The following is a 19,962-nucleotide window of genomic DNA, read 5'->3' as shown; positions in this document are numbered from 1 at the left end:
TTTATAATGTCTAAGTAACGTTTTGCCTGGCTGAATGTATTGTAAAAATACAATACGTAATATATTTAACATACAAATTATGTGTTAGTTAACTGTTTACGTTATTGGCAAGACTTCTGATCAAAAGTAGGCTACTGGTAAAGATTTGGGGAATGCAAAAGTTATACATATATTTTTGACTACATGGGGTAGACGTCCCCAAACCTCTGATTGTTCAAGGGTCAACTGCACAGGTGTTTGGTCCTCTGAATTAATGCCTTCACAAAATACAAAATGTTTTTTATTTTGTGTCTACCATCTTTTAGTTAGTATTACGTTTATACCTATGTTGCATATGTAACTGAGGTTTGATGATTTTCATTGCCATATGTGGTTTCACTGAGTAATTATATTTCAGCCATTCATTCCATTATTGATGGCCATTTGTGTTATTTCCAGTTTGTAGCAATTAAAAATAAGACCACTGTGAACATTTTCAACATGTCTTATAGCAGCAGTGCACCTCCATATGCTGCACAGGCATGGAATTTCAAACTCATATAAACTATCTACAGTACTTTCAAAGTCAGTAAACAGTACAAATCGGTTTTCCAAAGTGTTCACACTGAATTTTAGTTCTACCAGCTGTGTATGAGAGATCCTTTTGCTCCATATTCTTGTAAAAACTTGGTATCGTCGATCTGTATCACTATTCTGTAGGATGTGTCATGGTGTATTGTAGTGGTCTTTATTTGAATTCCCCAAATGATTATGAAGCTGTACACATTTTCTTTTCAAATCTTTTCCTTTTTAGCCATTTTGAGGTTCTGTTGTGTAAAGTGCCTGTTTAAGTCTCTTGCCTCTTGGATTCTTACTCTTATTGATTTGTAGTTTTTACCACATTCTAGATATAAGCATTTTCTAGATCATAAGGATCACAAACTTTTCCCCCATTCTGTCTTTTGTCTTAATAGTATCTTTTGGTACATAATTATTATGTAATATGATTCATCAATTTTTTATTGTTAATGCTTTTGGGAGTTCTGTTTAAAATATTTCTCTACTCAATGTCAATGTTCTTCAATGTTTTCTAAAATTTTTCATGTCATGTCTTCCATACTTGGAGCTACAATGCACCAGCCATTGTTATATATTTATGAGTAAAGATCAAGGTCTTTTTTTCAAAATATACATAAATACCCAATTGGCACTTTTTAATTTTGAAATAACAATCTTCCCCTACTATTGTGTCATCCTTGTAACATATAAAACTTTAGATATTCATGAGGCTTTTCTGATATACCTGCTCTGTTATGTTGATGTATTATCTTCGTCAATACCTACTCTCAATTCATTGTTGCTTTATATTAAGTCTGTAATTCTGATAAAATAAGATGATAGAACTTGTCCTGCTTTTTAAGGGTGTCTTGCTTTAACATGTTCCTGGCATTTTCAAATCCATAGCAGCTTACCAATGTTTACAAAAAAATCTGCTAGTATTTTTGCTGTGATTTATACTACTTTATATTTAATTTTGTATTAGATATTCAGATACATTTGGAGAGAAATAACATGTTCAACAAACCACCATGACACAAGATTATCTATGCAACAATCCCGCACATGTACCCCTGAACTTAAATTAAAATTTAAAACCAATTTTAAAAAAAGCTTTAAACTAAAAAAATAAAATAAAATAAACAAATAACTAAATAACTCTCTCCATTCTTAGACCAGGTATATACTTTCATTTAGTTAGATCTTCTTAAGTGTCTTAATAGTTTCTAAGGCTCTGTCTGGCATTCTTTTGCATAATTTATTCTAAAGAATTTGAAATACTTTCATGGTGTTATATAGGCCATATACACACATATATGCTCTTCTTTCTACCTTTTTACATTGTATCCAACAATTTTGTAAAATTTGCACATTCACTCTAAAAATACAAATATGCAAACTTTTTCCTTTTCCACTTTTTCTAATTTAAAAAATTAATCCTTTACTACAAACATTTGTAGTAGAACACATCTCCCCATGATTTTTGTTATCCTATATAAAAACATGCATTGTACCTAAGGTGAGTGTGTTCCTCTTCTTCCTTTGGGGAATGACCTACTCTGTATAAAGCAGCTATTCTTTCACTTCTTTTCTTTTTTGTTTTTTAACTTTGGGCTCTGGGGTACATGTACGCATCCTGCAGGATTGCTGCATAGGTACATACATGACATGGTGGTTTACTGTCTCCATACCCTTACCCCATAGCCTACATAAGGCATCAGGCATTTCTTCCAGTGTTATCCCATTATCAAATTAATGAAGTTTCATCTATTTGTAATTTGTTAGAAGTTTAATTTTTTTAAATCATGAATGTGTTTAATGTTATAAAATCTATTTTCTTGTTCAATTTAGATTAAATTGGTGACATTTGCTCTTTATTTTGTTAATATGAATGATTTAATTGGTTGCTTATTGAAGGTTAAACCTTACATACCCATAAACTAAATTTGTTCATATTTCATATATTTACCTATTACTAAATCTAACATGGCTTTAATTTGCTGATATTTTCAAAATCTATGCTTAACGTGAAATTTTTCTTCAGTATCTTTCTTTTAATGTCATTTTGGGTTTAGGCCTAGAGTATCTTTGCCTCACAAAATGATATGAAAAGATCTCTCTGTCATATCATGGGAGTGTTACTTCTTTTCTTAAGGATTTGGTGTAAACTGGTGAAAACAACCAGAAAATGTAATTTTAGTTGTTGAAAATTTTAAAAGATCTATTTAATAATTCCAAAATAAGATTAGATAGATTTACTATTTTTCTCGTTTTCTGTGTCAGGTTCATAAGCAGTTTTATTGGCTAACCTCTTGCTTCTCCCCTTGTGTTTCTATTTGCATATACCTTAGCTCACAACTGTTGCTCCTGTGTTTTCACTTTTTCTTCTGTGCAGTCCATCATTTTGTGTCTCTGGGCTTTATTCTGGATATATTCTTCTGATTCTACTCCCAGTTTACTACACTGTCTTCAGTTGTACCTAAGATAGAGTTTATCAATCTATTTTATTATTATTTTTACTTGTTTAATTTTTTAATTCTATGTAAAAGATTATCTTTATTAAATCATTTAATAAAATATTTAATATCTTTTATTAATACACACATGTTAATATGTAATTCTTAAACATTCTCTTTTAAAGTTCTAATTTTGTGCGTTTTATCCTTGACTATATTAAATTGGAGTCTAACTAAAACAGATTTACAAGAAAAAAACTAACAAGCCTATTCAAAAGTGGGCAAAGGATATGAACAGACACTTTACAAAAGAAGACATACGTGAGGCCAACAAACATATGAAAAAATGCTCATCATCACTGGTCATCAGAGAAATGCAAATCAAAACTACATTGAGATACCATCTCACGCCAGTTAGAATGGCGGTCATTAAAAAATCTGGAGACAACAGATGCTGGAGAGGATGTGGAGAAATAGGAACACTTTTGCACTGTTGGTGGGAGTATAAATTAGTTCAACCATTGTGGAAGACAGTGTGGCGATTCCTCAAGGACCTAGAAATAGAAATTCCATTTGACCCAGCAATCCCATTACTGGGTATATATCCAAAGGATTACAAATCGTTCTACTATAAGGACACGTGCACACGAATGTTCATTGCAGCACTGTTTACAATAGCAAAGACCTGGAACCAACCCAAATGCCCATCGACGATAGACTGGTTAGGGAAAATGTGGCACATATACACCATAGAATATTATGCAGCCATCAAAAACGAGGAGTTTGGGTCCTTTGTAGGGACATGGATGAACCTGGAAACCATCATTCTCAGCAAACTGACAGAAGAGCAGAAGATCAAACACCGCATGTTCTCACTCATAGGCGGGTGTTGAACAATGAGAATACATGGACACAGGGAGGGGAGCACTACACACTGGGGTCAGTTGGGGGGAAATAGGGGAGGGACGTTGAGGGGTGGGGAGCTGGGGAGAGATAGCAAGGAGGGAAATGCCAGATGTAGGTGATGGGGAGGAAGGCAGCAAATCACACTGCCACGTGTGTACCTATGCAACAATTTTGCATGTTCTTCACATGTACCCCAAAACCTAAAATGCAATAAAATAAATGGGGAAACAAAAAAAAAAGGGAATCGTGATTGTATAATTTGTGTCTGATAACTCCATTAAATGGATTTCATTAGGATTGTGGATTCCCTTTTTTATAGTCTTTCTTCCCTCTTTGTTCTTATTCTTCCTCTTCCTCCTCCTCTTCTTCTTCTTGTCTTCAGCTTCTAACTTTGTTTTTACTTTTTAAATTTTGCCACCTCATATGCCTGGTTCTTTTTGACTTCATGAAATAAATAAATTGGAGTCTAAGATGACATTATATTCCCATTAAGAATATTATGCTTTCTACTAGCAAATAGTCAGGGCCACATGCAATTCATAATACCTTGACCTAATTTTGTTATCAAGGAGGTTCACAACTAAAATATTTTCCAATGGCAGTCTCTTCAAAATTTCCTTTCATCCAGAGACAGGGGTATGCACCAGCCTCCTCTTCTTAATGCTCTCTGAACACCAACTTTTGTCTCCAACTCTTGTGAGGTTGTCCAAAATCTGCTCATATTCTTAATTTTTTTGAGATTTACCTAAAGTAACCAAAATAAAAGGCTCACCTCCCTGAATTTTATTCTTTTCCCACATATTTACCCCATGATTCTTCACTGCCTTGGTAGCTCTGTGCTTCCTTCAAGCTGAGTTTTAATACATTTTTATCTTAGTCTCAAGGTTCATCTACTTTCCTAGATTGCCATTGACCTAAAGCAGAATAATTTTTTCAAGAAGGTAACATTAAGAGAGAAAGTAAAAAAACAGCAACAACCAACAAAAACAAAAGCAGTCGGAGATCCAAGGTGGCCATATAGGAACAGCTGTGGAGTGCAGTTCCCAGTGAGAGAAAACTCAGAGGGTGAGTGATCACCACATTTCCAAACAAGTTTTTCCTGCCCACATACCAGGAGATTCCTGGGCTGAAAAGCACCGTGAGTTTCCAGCATGGCTATTTCAGCTGGCACCAAGGTTCTCTGCACAAAAACCCACACAAAACTGGGTAGCCATTTCAACTGGCACCTAGAAGGCCTGGGAGACAGAGCAGCCCATTCAACCAATAAAAAGGGGGCTGAAACAGGGATCTAGGTGATCTGGCTCCATGGGTCCTACCCCAACAAAGACCAGCAATCTGAAACACTCTGGATTGAGAGTTTCGCAGCAAGTGCAGCTGGATCCAGGATGGTCCAGCACTGTGGGGGGAAGGGCATCAGCCATTACCAAAGCAATCCAACACTACCAAGATAGTCCACCATTACCAAGGCAGTCCACCATTACTGAGGCAGTCCACTACAACTCAGGCAGTCCACCATTACCGATGCAGTCCACCATAAGCCAGGCAATCCACCTTTACCAAGGCAGTCCACCATTACCGAGGCAGACTGCCATTACTGAGGCAGACCACTATTACCGAGGCAGTCCTAGCTGTACCTCTTTAAACAAAACCACAAGAAAGTTCACACGACAGCAGGGCAGAGCCTGTGACAGCTCAGCAATGAATCTGCTGGCAGACTGTGACTAGGCTACCTCCTTGCTGGGCAGGGCATCTCTGAGAAAAGGCAGCAGCATGTCAGGAACTTATAAATGAAGCCCCACCTTCCCAGGACAGAGAACCTGGGAAAAAAGGCAGCTATGAGTTCCACTGCAGCAGACTTAAACATAACTGCCCATCAGCTCTGAACTGAACAGAGGAGCTCCCAGCTCAGCACCTGAGCTCCTATAAAGGACAGACTGTCTCCTCAATCAGCTCCCCAACCCCTGTATATCCAAAGAGACACCTCATAAAGGAGAGCTCAGGCTGATATCTGGTGGGTACCCTTTTGGGATGAAGATAACAGAAGAAGAAACTGGCAGCAACCCTTACTGTTCTGCAGCTGCCACAGTTGATCCCCAGGCAAACAGGGCCTGGAGTGGACCTCCAGTAGTCCTACAGCAGAGGGGCCTGACTGTTAGAAGGAAAAGAAAAAAAAAGAAAGAAATAACATCAACATCAACAAAAAGGAAGTCCACTCAGAGACCCTACCTGAAAGTCACCAACTAAAGATACCATAGGCCCATGAAGATGAGATGAAATCAGCGCAAAAAGGATGAAAACACCAAAAACCAGAATGCCTCTCCTCCTCCAAGGTATCACAAATCCTCACCAGAAAGGGAACAAAGCTGGTTATAGAATGAGTCTAGTGAATTGACAGAAACAGGCTTCAGAAAGTGAGTAATAACAAACTAGTCTGAGCTAAAAGAACACGTTCTAACCCAATGCAAAGAAACTAAGAACCCTTGAAAGAACGTTAGATGAGATGCTAATGAGAATAAACATCTTAGAGAAGAATATAAATGACTTGATTGAGCTGAAAAACATAACACGAGAACTTCGTGACTAATACACAAGTTTCGATGCCAAATTGACCAAGCAGAAGAAAGGATACCAGAGATTGAAGATCAACTCAATGAAATAAAACGAGAAGGCAAGATTAGAGAATAAAGAGTAAACAGAAATTAACAAAGCCTCCAAGAAATATGGGATTATGTGAAAAGACCTAATTTACGTTTGATAGGTATACCTGAATATGACAGAGAGAATGAATCTAAGCTGGAAAACACTCTTCAGCATATTATCCAGGAGAACTTCCCCAATCTACCAAGACAGGCCAATATTCAAGTCCAGGAAATGCAAAGAACACCACAAAGCTATTCCTCAAGAGCAACCCCAAGGCACATAATCATCAGATTCACCAGGGTTGAAATGAAGGAAAAAATGCTAAGGGCAGCCAGAGAGAAAGGTCCGGTTACCCACAAAGGGAATCCCATCAGACTCACAGCAGATCTCTCCGCAGAAACCCTACAAGCCAGAAGACAGTGGGGGTCAATATCCAACATCCTTAAAGAAAAGGACTTTTTAACCTAGAATTTCATATCCAGCCAAACTATGCTTCATAAGCAAAGGAGAAATAAAATCCTTTATGGACAAGCAATTGCTGAGAGATTTTATCACCACCAGGCCTGCCTTACAAGAGCTCCTGAAAGCAGCACTAAATGTAGAAAGGAACAACCAGTACCAGCCTCTTGAAAAATTTACCAAATGGTAAAGACCATCAACACAATCAAGAAACTGCATCAACTAAAGGGCAAAACAACCAGCTAGCATCAAAATGGCAAGATCAAATTCACACATAATAATATTAACCTTAAATGTAAATGGGCTAAATGCTCCAGTCAAAAGACACACACTGGAAAATTCAATAAAAAGTCAAAACCCATCAGTTTGATGTATTCAGGAAACCCATTTGATGTGCAAAGACACACATCGACTCAAAATAAAGGGATGGAGGAAGATTCACCAAGGAAATGGAGAGCAAAAAAAAAGCAGGAGTTGCAATCCTAGTCTCAGATAAAACAGACTTTAAACCAGCAAAGATCAAAAGAGACAAAGAAGGGCATTATATAATGGTAAAATGATCAATTCCACAAGAGCTAAGAATCCTAAATATATACACACCCAGTAGAGGAGCACCCGGATACATAAAGCAAGTTCTTAATGACCTACAAAGAGACTCACACTCTCACACAATAAGAGTGGGAGACTTTAACAATCCACTGTCAATATTAGACAGATCCACGAGACAGAAAATTAACAAGGATATGTAAGACTTGAACTCAAATCTGGACCAAACAGACCTAATAGATATCTACAGAACTCTCCACCCCAAATTCACAGATTATACATTCTTCTCAGCACCACATTGTACCTACTCTAAAACTGACCACATAATTGGAAGTAAATCACTCCTCAGCAAATACAGAAGAACGGAAAACATAACAAACAGTCTCTCAGACCACAGTGCAATCAAATTAGAACTCAGGAATAAGGAACTAACTCAGAATCACACAACTTCATAGAAACTGAACAACTGGCTCTTGAATGTTGACTGGATAAACAAGGAAATGAAGGCAGAAATAAACATGTTCTTCAAAACCAATGAGAACAAAGACGCAACGTACCAGAATGTCTGGGACACATTTAAAGCAGTTTCTAGTAGGAAATGTATAGCAATAAATGCCCACATGAGAAGCAAGGAAAGATCTAAAATCTGCACCCTATAGTCAAAATTGAAAGAGCTAGAGAAGCAAGATAAAAAATCTCAAAAGGTAGCAGAAGACAAAAAATAGCTAAGATCAGAGAAGAACTGAAGGAGATAGAGACACAAAAAACCCTTCAAAAAATCAATAAATCCAGGAGCTGTCTTTTTTTTTTTAAAGATAACAACAGATTAATAAAAAAAAGAGAAGAATCAAATAGATGCAATAAAAAATGATAAAGGGGATATCACCACTGATTCCACAGACTATACAAACTACCATCAGAGATTACTACAAACAAATCTATGCACATAAACCAGTAAACCTGGAAGAAATAGATAAATTCCTAGACACTTTTACCCTCCCAAGCCTAAACCAGGAAAAAGTTGAAACCCTGAATAGACCAATAACAAGGGCGGAAGTTCAGGCAGAAATTAATACCCCAACCAAAAAAAAGCCCACTTCCTGCTGGGTTGACAGCCAAATTCTATCAGATGTCCAAAGAGGAGCTGGTACTACTCCATCTGAAACTATTTCAAACAATACAAAAAGAGGGAATCCTTCCCAAATCATTTTATGAAACCAACATCATCCTGATACCAAAACCTAGGAAAGACTCAACAACAACAAAAAAAACTTCAGGCCAATATCCAAGATGAACATAGATGCAAAAATCTTCAATAAAATGCTGGCAAAGTGACTGCAACAGCACATCAAAAAGTTTTTCTACCATGATCAAGCAGGCTTCATCCTGAGGATGCAAGGCTGGTTCAACATACACAAGTCTATAAATGTAATCCACCACATAAAAAGAACGAAAGACAAAAACCACACGATTATCTAAATAGACGCATAGAAGGCCTTCGACAAATTCAACAGTGCTTTATGTTAAAAACTCTCAATAAACCAGGTATCGAAGGAACATATCTCAAAATAATAAAAGCTACTTATGACAAACCTATAGCCAATATCATGCTGAATGGGCAAAAACTGGAAGTATTCCCTTAGAAATTTGACACTAGACAAGGATACCCTCTCTCACAACTCCTATTCAATATAATATTGGAAGTTCTAGCCAGAGCACTCAGGCAAGAAAAAGAAATAAAGAGTATTCAATTGGGAAAGGAGGAAGTCAAATTGTCTCTATTTGCAGATGACATGCTTGTATATTTTGAAGACCCCTTCGTCTCAGCCCAAAATTTTCTGAAATTGATAAGCAAATTCAGCAAAGTCTCAGGATACAAAATCAATGTACAGAAATCATAAGCATTCCTACACACCAATAATAGACTAACAGAGAACCAAATTAAGAATGAACTGCCACTCACAATTGCTACAAAGAGAAGAAAACACCTAGGAATACAACTAACAAAGGATGTAAAGGATCTCTTCAAGGAGAATTACAAACCACTGCTCAAGGAAATAAGAGAGGACACAAACAGATGGAGAAATATTCCATGCTCATGGTTAGGAAGAATCAATATTGGGAAAATGGCCATACTGCCCAAAGTAATTTATAGGCTCACACTATCCCTATCAAGCTACCTATTACCCTCTTCACAGAATTGGGGGAAAAAAAACACATCAAGCTTCATATGGAACCAAAAGAGAGCCCACATAGCCAAGACAATTCTAAGCAAAATGAACAAAGCTGGAGGCATCATGCTACCTGACTTCAAACTATACTACGAGGCTACAGTAATCAAAACAGCATGGTGCTGGAACTAAAACAGAGATATAGACCAATGGAACAGAACAGAGGCCTCGGGGGCAATGCCACACATCTAAAACCATCTGACCTTTGATAAACCTGACAAAAACAAGCAATGGGGAAAGGATTCCCTGTTTAATAAATGGTGTTGGGGTAACTGGCTAACCAGATGCAGAAAGCAGCAACTGAACCCCTTCCTGACACCTTACACTAAAATTAACTCCAGATGGATTAAAGACTTAAACATAACACCTAACACCATAAAACCCTAGAAGAAAACCTAGGCAAACCATTCAGGACGTAGACATAGGCAAAGACTTCATGAGTAAAACATCAAAAGCATTGACAACTAAAGCCAAAATAGACAAATGGGATCAATTAAACTGCAGAGCTTCTGTACAGCAAAAGAAACAATCATTATAGTGAACTGGCAACCAACAGAATAGGAAAAATGTTTTGCAATCTATCCATCTGACAAACGGCTAACATCCAGAAGTTACAAAGTATTAAAATAGATTTACAAAAAAAAAAAAAAGCAAACCCTTTCAAAAGTAGGCAAAGGACATGAACAGACACTTTTCAAAAGAAGACATATATGAGGCCAAGTAGCATATGAAAAAATGCTCATCATCACTGGTCATTAGAGAAATGCAAATCAAAACCACATTGAGATACCATCTTATGCCAGTTAGAATGGCAATCATTAAAAAATCTGGAGACAACAGATCCTGGAGAGGGTGTGGAGAAATAGGAACACTTTTATGCTCTTGGTGGAAGTATAAATTAGTTCAACCATTGTGGAAGACAGTGTGGTGCTTCCTCAAAGGTTCTAGAAAAAGAAATTCCATTTGACCCAGCTATCTCAATACTGGGTATATACCCAAAGGATTATAAATTATTCTATTATAAAGACACATACATAGGTATGTTCACTGTGGCACTGTTTACAATAGCAAAGACCTGGAACCAACCCAAATGCTCATCTATGATAGACTGGACAGGGAAAATGTGGCACATATACACCATGGAATACTATGCAGCTATAAAAATACAATGAGTTTGTGTCCTTTGTAGGGACATGGATGAACCTGGAAACCATCATTCTCAACAAACTGACACAAGAACAGAAAAGACAACACTGCATGTTCTCACTCATAGGTGGGTGTTGAACAATGAGAACACATGGAGACAGGGAGGGGAGCATCACACACTGGGGTCTCTTGAGGGAGACTAGGGGAGGGACAGCGAGGGGTGGGGAGGTTGGAGAGCGATAACATTGGGAGAAATGCCAGATATAGGTGACGGGGGATGGAGGCAGCAAACCGCATTGCCATGTATGTACCTATGCAACAATCCGGCATGATCTGCACATGTACTCCAGAACCAGAAAAAAAAAATTAACAACAGAAATCATCCATAAAATCATATCTTTAAAAGATATAGTTTTTGTATATTTTCTATTTATTTTATTATTCTTCATACAGCTATATGATCCTTAATCATGTTTTAAAACAACTAATATATGCAGAGAGAATTTGAGTAATGCTATATGTAAATTCCTAACAGTTCTATACAACCTGTGTTTACAAATTTTTCTTCAGATTAAATGTTAAAATAATGTTTAAAATATACTTGACTTGAATAGGTGACTAAATTTTTCTGAACATTCAAAGCTTACATGTAGTTAAAAATGTTTCTACCTTATCTGTTTAACCATTTAAGTTCTACTCTTGAGTTCACTGAGAGATTTTATGTAGTATAAAGTTAACATTTATGGTAATATTCAATGAAGCTGTATTAAAGGTAAGTCAACCTTCAGATTTAGAGGTATCTTTTTTCCACCAGGTATAATGTGGATGACCGTCTTCATTCTTCCTATAAAATGTGTGCTATATGTTCATTCACCATAAAAATACATTAAAAACTCATAATTATGGTAATAGTGACACCTTTTAAACAGTGCTAAAAAGTTTAAAAATATAAACCCTCCCAAAAGACTTATATAATATGCAAAATAAATTATTATGCCACTTCATTTAGTGAATATTAAGATTCTTTAGCTACTTGTACCATCAGTTTATTTCACTCAGCTGAATAGTCTAATAATATTCCCATTACATATTTATATGAACAATTAAACACCACAAATGAAGACCATATCCCTTGACATTCTATATGGTTTCCAGGCTTGTTATGTCGGTAGTTCATTTGCTATGGCTTAGCATGATGTTTTCTACTAGCTTTGAGTATATGACATCTGACCTTAGAATAAAGGCTATTCATCATGTCTTCTAATTTCCCAATTTTATTTCTTCACTGAAGAAGTATTAATGACAAAAAATTAAGTACATTTAAAATTTGGGGTCCTGTTAGGCTAATTCAGCCAAGGAAATTGATTAACAAAGCTCATTTTTTAATGAAACAAAAAAACATACTCTTTTGTTTTACATGTTTAATATCATCCTGTTCATATGACTTAATTTATATTTCCATTAAAGGTGAATCTAATATTTTACTTCAGCCCTATATGTGATTTGTTTGATTTATGAATGCATGATAGCATGGCGGCTGTAATTTAATTGTAATACTCAATTCGAAATCCTACAAATCTAATCAAAAAATGTCTGTGCATTTATGCTCCTGAAATATTTGGCTCTCTTTCATGGAAATTATTTTGAGATCACTAGAAGTTAACATCAAAATGATCCTGAGTATTATTCAAATTTTAAGACTAGAAATTAGATTCATTTCACAACTTTCAAATAAATACAAAAATTCTTTGGTGGTCATTCTGGGTTAAGAAGTTATAACTTAAAGAGAAATTTAATAATTACTAGCTTTATTATACAATTCTGTAAAATGTGATGTTATAAATCTGTAGCTACAAGCTTGGATATTTCAGAAAAAGGTCAGGTTACTTTATTTTATTTAAGACTAATTAAATGTGACTTATTTCCATCCATTGGTGTTAATGGGAAATTTAATGTTGATCATTATTAGGGCTGAGACATACACAGCTCGGGGCCATATTGAAGCCCAGGTGCCTCAATCTCAAATAGCTTCATGCTTCAATACTGGCTGTTTGCTGATGGGAACATTGTCCAAACTGACACAGCCCATGTAGCTGGGTTGTTCTGTTATTTCTATGATGTATTTGGACATAGAAGATTTTTTTTTTTTTTTTTTGAGACAGAGTTTCGCTCGTTACCCAGGCTGGAGTGCAATGGCGCGATCTCGGCTCACCTCAACCTCCGCCTCCTGGGTTCAGGCAATTCTCCTGCCTCAGCCTCCTGAGTAGCTGGGATTACAGGCACGCGCCACCATGCCCAGCTGATTTTTTGTATTTTTAGTAGAGACGGGGTTCGCCATGTTGACCAGGATGGTCTCAATCTCTTGACCTCGTGATCCACCCGCCTCGGCCTCCCAAAGTGCTGGGATTATAGCCACCGCGCCAGGTCCCATAGAAGATTTTTATAAGAACAGAAACTCTGATGGCTAGCATCAAGCCTTTAGTCACAGTAAATAACCAATGTCCTCCAACCAATCCAGGGTATTGCAAGGACCTGGCACATTATCCCACTTGTCTTGGGCACCGCAGACGTTAGATCAGGCCCACTTGTTGAAAAATCTCTTCTCCATTATTATGTTAGGTTTCCCACCCCATATCTACTTGTTCATCTTTTTCCATGTCCTTTTTGGGAAGATAGAATAATGTCCTCAAAAATTTATCTTTTTGTAATTCCTTGAATGCCTGCAAAAATGGTTATTTATATTGGGGCTTTTGGGGGAGGAGCTATTAACAGTACTGACAAGGCAACAGATACAGCTGGGTGTCTTAGATTAGGCTCCTCAGAAACAGACCCTGATTTGTATTAAAGCATTTTCTCAGGATATGTTCTTAGGAATAGCTGGTAGGGGAGTGGGGAGGCAAAACTGTCACTGGCAGCACTGTTATCCTTATAATGTTCCAGAAAAACTGGGAGGTGTGGTCTTCCTAACAATAGCTAGCAGTCCCTGTTTTGGGCTTGAAAGAGCTCCTGGAACGAAGAGGAGCAAAAGCTTTTTGAGGATTGGAGATTAAAGGGGTTTTTTCCAAACACTGAAATAATATTTCATACCCTCCCGCACACTCACAATTTTACATCTCAGTAAGTTCCTTGCCACAAAAATTAACTGGTACATATACTCAGCATTTTCCAGATATGAAAATGAATTAATTCCCTGTAGGTGACTGTAGCTTGACAGAAATTAAAAGTTCATGAAATGAAGCTGCTTGCCTTATTTCTAGACAATTTTAGCCATTTATATTATCATCCCATAAGTGGAACTAACATGCACATTACTTACACACTACCAGAAGATTAATTGGAATGCCATGTGGTACAGAAGGCAATGGCTTCCCCAATTAAAAGAATTCAGAATATGAAGTGTAACTTGGAATGAACTTCCATTTCCTTTTAATTTATTCTGGTAATTCCATATCCTGTCGTAATGTATAGATATCTTAGATAATTATGATGCCAATTACTATTGGAATTATCCTCTTACCGTAAGGATTATTACAGTTAAGTTATTCTAAAAGTTAACTACAGTTTTCTGTTTCTTTGGGAGTGAATGAGGATGTAACCTAATGAAAATGTGCTTCCAGGTCCTAGAAAGGCCTTCTTCTGTAATATATAATGCCTAATTCTTCATGATAGAAACATCATTATTTTCCCTAGTATAATTTACAGTCTCAATTCTACCACTGAAATTTGCCATCAATTAGTTTGAATAATCTGTTAGTGTATGTTAAGTATGCATATATGTATCTATTATGTAACGGCATCTGACATAGTTAAATGGTAAGGTCATTAGGTTGACATCCTAGAGACATTGCCTAAGGGCATTACATAGTCCATTATGACATTCACTGCTTTTAGTAAATCTGAAAAGTAACTTTATGTCTAGATCCCTTTATGTACACTTTTTAGTGAGCCACAATCAATTAATCATATCCATGGAAACAAATGTATGTCAGTCATTGTAGGGAATTGAACGCTCTGGTGCAGAGAAAATATGGGACAAGTTGCCATTTAAGCAGAAGAAAAACTGTAGTCCCTCCTGACTTATTTTATTACAGCCACACTTCTTATCTGAGCCTGCCACGTCCATCAGGACATGGTCTATGCCTCCCTCCTAGCCTCATCTCCTTAGCAGTCCCTTTTTCAAAACACACCACAATAGAAACTTAATGCTCTGTCTTCCCTTCATCTTTCGTAAAACTGTTCCATCTCACTGGCATATAACCACTACATATCCTCCTTACTTCACTTGGCTAAAAACTGCTTATCTTTTAATACTTTATTCAGGAAACATACTCTGGAGAGACTTCTGTATTCCCAGACTTGACTGGAATATTTCATCAATTCTTCCATAAAATCCAGGGCTGCACTATCTTCACAATGTAATGCATTGATTTACTTAATCTATTTAGGGATCCTATTCCCTGGAGAGCAAATTGTTTTGGGCAAAAGATGAGATATAAATTTCTTTGCATTCTCTAAATTTAGCAGAGTATCCAGGATGCATAAAAAGGTTTCAATGATAATTTGTTGAGTGAGGGAATGGATGGATAGAAAGACGGATAGATGAGTGGGTGTCAAAGACTCTTATTTACCACTGAAGTTGAGAATCAAGAATCATGAGCTAAGGATTTAAAAATTCAGTGATTCAGTTTCAATACAGGTCTGTTCCTTCTAAGGGGATCCATTTTTTTTATTTTTAAGAGACAAGGTCTTCTCTGTCATTCAGGCTGGAAAGCAGTGGTGCAATCTCAGCTCACTTTAGTCTTAACCTCCCAGACTCAAGTGATCCATCTACCTCAGTGTCCTTAGTAACTGGGACTACAGGCACTTGCTACCACACCTGGGTAATTTATTTATTTATTTATTTTTTTGTAGAGACGGGATGTCACTATGTTGCCTAGACTGATCTTGAACTTCTGGGCTCAAATGATCTTCCCAACTCAGCCTCCCAAAGTGCTGGGATTACGGGCATGAGCCACTGCACACAGCCAAGTGCACTGTTAAGTAATGCTGTGATGCAGACAATTATTGGCTGGCAGATTTATGATATAATGCATTAATGCTATAGCTAAATATCTACATGAAATGTATGAGTCTTTTGATAAATCTAACACTAACAAAGACATTATAGCACATACAATTTTTTGCATCTTAAATTATTGTCTTGCATATTCATATCTATGTGTACATATGTATGTAGATGTATAGGTAGGTATATAAAGGCACATAAATTACTATACTAATTTTACTCTGAGGATAATAGAACTTATCTCATGACTTATATGTACACATTATCTCACGCCTTAACAGTTAAAGCAGACAATGATTAACAATTAAAGAAGATAGTTGATTAGCTCTAGTTAAATCAATTAACACAGATTTTTAGAATGCCAGACCAAATTTAAACACTCTGATCTTAGTTTTTTTTATTCCTATAAACACAAAATTGTATTTAATATGAGCAGGAAAATACAAGAGGTTGCCTAACACCAACCAACTTAGAACCTGATTTCAGTTACTATCAATGACTGTGTCTGTCATCAAAACATTAGACCATTACCCTCTGTTACTATTTAATTGAAATATGGCAATTGTCTTTTTGCACATAAATTTTTTGAGGCACATTAGAGGACACTCTAATATTTAAATAATGCTTTCCATCTCAACTTAACTTATAAACATGAATTAAGTAAGCTACTAAAGTGGCTATTTGAATTTTATCTCCTTTGAAAGTGATTATGCCTAAAATTTCTACTTAGTGGCATTTTACTTAATTTTGCAACCATTATACTTCAAAACTAAACCATTTATCACTTTCTCCCCAATTAACCATTTATGATGCTACTAAACAGGATAAGCATTAGATATTTAAATAGCTATTTTATTAGGAAGTTTGCCCAGGGAATAGTTTCATCCTTCATATTCCTAGTTCTTGTGCTTCTGGGGGAATTCTCAACGATGCGGTTCTATTTCTTGAAAATGAAGTGGGCAATATTCATTTACACATGGTTCTTTACAGGAAAAATGTTTCCTATGAACAATATCAGTTAGATACCATGTTAATGGTAAAATGAAAAGGAAAGCTATGTTATATATTATCTTTCTGGTTGTACTGAACAGAGATACATTCAGGCAGTGCAATGCATGGGGACTTATGAGAATACAATGGAAAATAAGATGAGAAAGAAACATGTCTATGGGTATTATGTTCAAAATTACCCAAAAAATGAATATAAATGCCTCTTTTGTGTTCTTGGTATATCCCTACACTCAGCTATAGACTACTAACTCTTTGCACAGTCAAATGATTATAGACCAATCAAATGCTAGCTAGAGTGGCAGAGTCACCTGACATAAGGCATGATAATCTCTATATAAAGGGATATTCTTCAGCCTCTTGTCTCAGCAGTGGAATGAATAACCACCAAGATCTTCACAAATTTCCAGATTAGTAGCAGGTAACTGAGTTTTTTTTTTTTTTTTGTTTCTTCTCGCCACAGAAAAGAAGAGAAAGATAAAAAATTACAAGGACTCCATTACTTAGTAAAAAGAAACATAACATATTGCCACTGTTTTTTTTTTTTTTTTTGTTTGAAAGAAGACAATGCAACTATCAGTCACTCTGAGGCTTCAGAGATTTTCTAGTACAAAAACAGTGATTTTTGGAATACTTACTATGTGTGAGGCATACTGCATAAATCATTTACTTTATTTAATCATTATAACAACACAGAAGGTAGATACTGCTAAGTTGGTGTCACCAGTGAGGCCCAGAAATTTGAGAAATTTGTCAAAGTTCACACAGCTAAAAAGTGTGAAAGCTAGAATCAACCTAGGTTTGGTTGTTGCCAAATCTAGCTGTGTTTCCAGTGATACCACATTGCTTTTCACAGTAATTATTATAGAACTAATTAATACTTATAGATTGAATCTCATGCTTGTTGGTCATATGTATATGCAACCATCTCTCAGTCTTGCTAACTTGGAGTATATTAAAGCTGAATATACTTATGTTTCACTTGATAGAGGGATATACAAAAATTACACTGTTTCTGGGTATGAAAGACGTAATTTTTCAATACAGCTCAGAACTAATGTGAGCCAAAATTTAGGTGTACTCTACAAAGACAACATTATTAGGAATAGAGTCAAGGAGTCCCCTGACCCTCGTTTCCTGTCTTGCAGGTGTTTTTCTTTTCTTTTCTTTTTGAGACTGAGTTTGGCTCTTGCTGCCCAGACTGGAGTGCAATGGCACAATCTTGGCTCACCACAACCTCTACCTCCCAGGTTCAAGTGTTTCTCCTGCCTTGGCCTCCCAAGTAGCTGGGATTATAGGCGCGTGCCACCACGCCCAGATAATTTTGTATTTTTAGTAGAGATGGAGTTTCATCATGTTGGTCAGGCTGGTCTCAAACTCCCGATCTCAGGTGATCCTCCTGTCTCAGCCTCCCAAAGTGCTGGGATTACAGGCGTGAGTCACTGCGCCTGGCCAAGACTAGTGCTTCTTGAATAGCATCATGCTGCCCCTTTGCTTGTTAGCCTTCCTGCTCAAGTTTTCATAGCATCCATATGTAGTCTCCGAGAAGAATTTAGACTTTTGATCCCAGGTCAGTGCATGTTAAATATTAAAATGGCCTTCTCACTAGGTTTCACCAAGTAGCTTAAAAATAGTAATGAAAAAACACTCATGGCTATGATTACTGAAGGACAATCTGTGACGTTTCCCTATTGCAATCAAATTTTTTATTCCATAGCAACCAGTGGAGTTGTCAGTGATAAAGTAAAAAAAAACAAGTAACGAGATAAATTTTATTTATGCAGCATGTCATGTTCTTCTTTTAGTAATACAGATTTTTAAAAGTGTCTTTGAACAGGTAAATTGAGCTATTGTGTAAAAACAAAAACATATATAATGACTATAATGTATATTTGTGTGCATTAATGCTTTCAAACCAACTCCCTACCTCCAAAGATGCTCGCTTCGCAGATTTATTATATTTTAGAAAAGAAAACCTCTTCTAAATAAGTTATTTTTAACTTCGGTTGTTCAAAATACATGTATATTTACTTTCTCTGAAACACAAGAGAATAGCCATAGAACTCGTAAGACTGCAGGAAATGCTTGCTTTTATATGGTCAGTAGGATTTCTCTTTTTCCCAGAGGCAGTAACAAATCTAGTTCTTTTTAAGCAACCTTGCCTTCTTGGCTTATGGACTTCTGTTTAAAGTATGTTTTGCCTTATGAGTAATGTAGTCTCATCCACTACTTAGCCTTATACAAAACACTTTGCTTCTAGAATGCTGAAGAGCATTAGTCAGTAAACACTTTCAAGCACTCATTTCTCTGCAGGAGCCCTCTGGCTAATACCAATTTTTAGCATATTCCTTTCTATCTGTCCTCCCCTCTTCTCCCTTCTCCTTTATTTTCCTCTTCTGTCTTCTCACACTCTCTTCACACTCTATAAAGTGAATTTTGTAAGTGACTCATTTAATGCTATAGTCTGCAAAATTCTTTTAACATCAGCTTAGTAAGCTGAAAACGAAATATATACAAGGTAGAGCAGGAATGGTTGAGAAAATGCATGGGTAATTCTTTTTAGATCTATGTGATTTATCTTACAGCAACAGCAAAACCAGAAATAAAAGAGACTCACCGATTAGATTTATAATATACTTCTGCTCCATTCCTGTTTGCATGCTAAAATAATGTACAACATGGAATTGTATAAATAGATAATTCCAAATAATAATTTGTAAATGTAAGACACACATTTTTAGTAGTAGTTATATTGAGGAATTTGTTTGTGGATAATTTTTTTTTTCTTTATGCTTCTTTTTCCACTAATTTTTTACAAATAAAAATTATTCTATTTTCTAAGGATTAAGTATTTAGAATGTTATGTAAAAAATATTACTATGTTTTCCTCTAATTAGCCTATTCAGCATATAAACAATGTTAATATCATCTCTAGTCTCTTATCCAACATAAAATATGTTCAATATCT

Source organism: Cebus imitator, unplaced genomic scaffold (assembly GCF_001604975.1).
Source record: "Cebus imitator isolate Cc_AM_T3 unplaced genomic scaffold, Cebus_imitator-1.0 Scaffold192, whole genome shotgun sequence".
Lineage (NCBI taxonomy): Eukaryota > Metazoa > Chordata > Mammalia > Primates > Cebidae > Cebus > Cebus imitator.
This window is presented reverse-complemented; position numbering follows the sequence as displayed.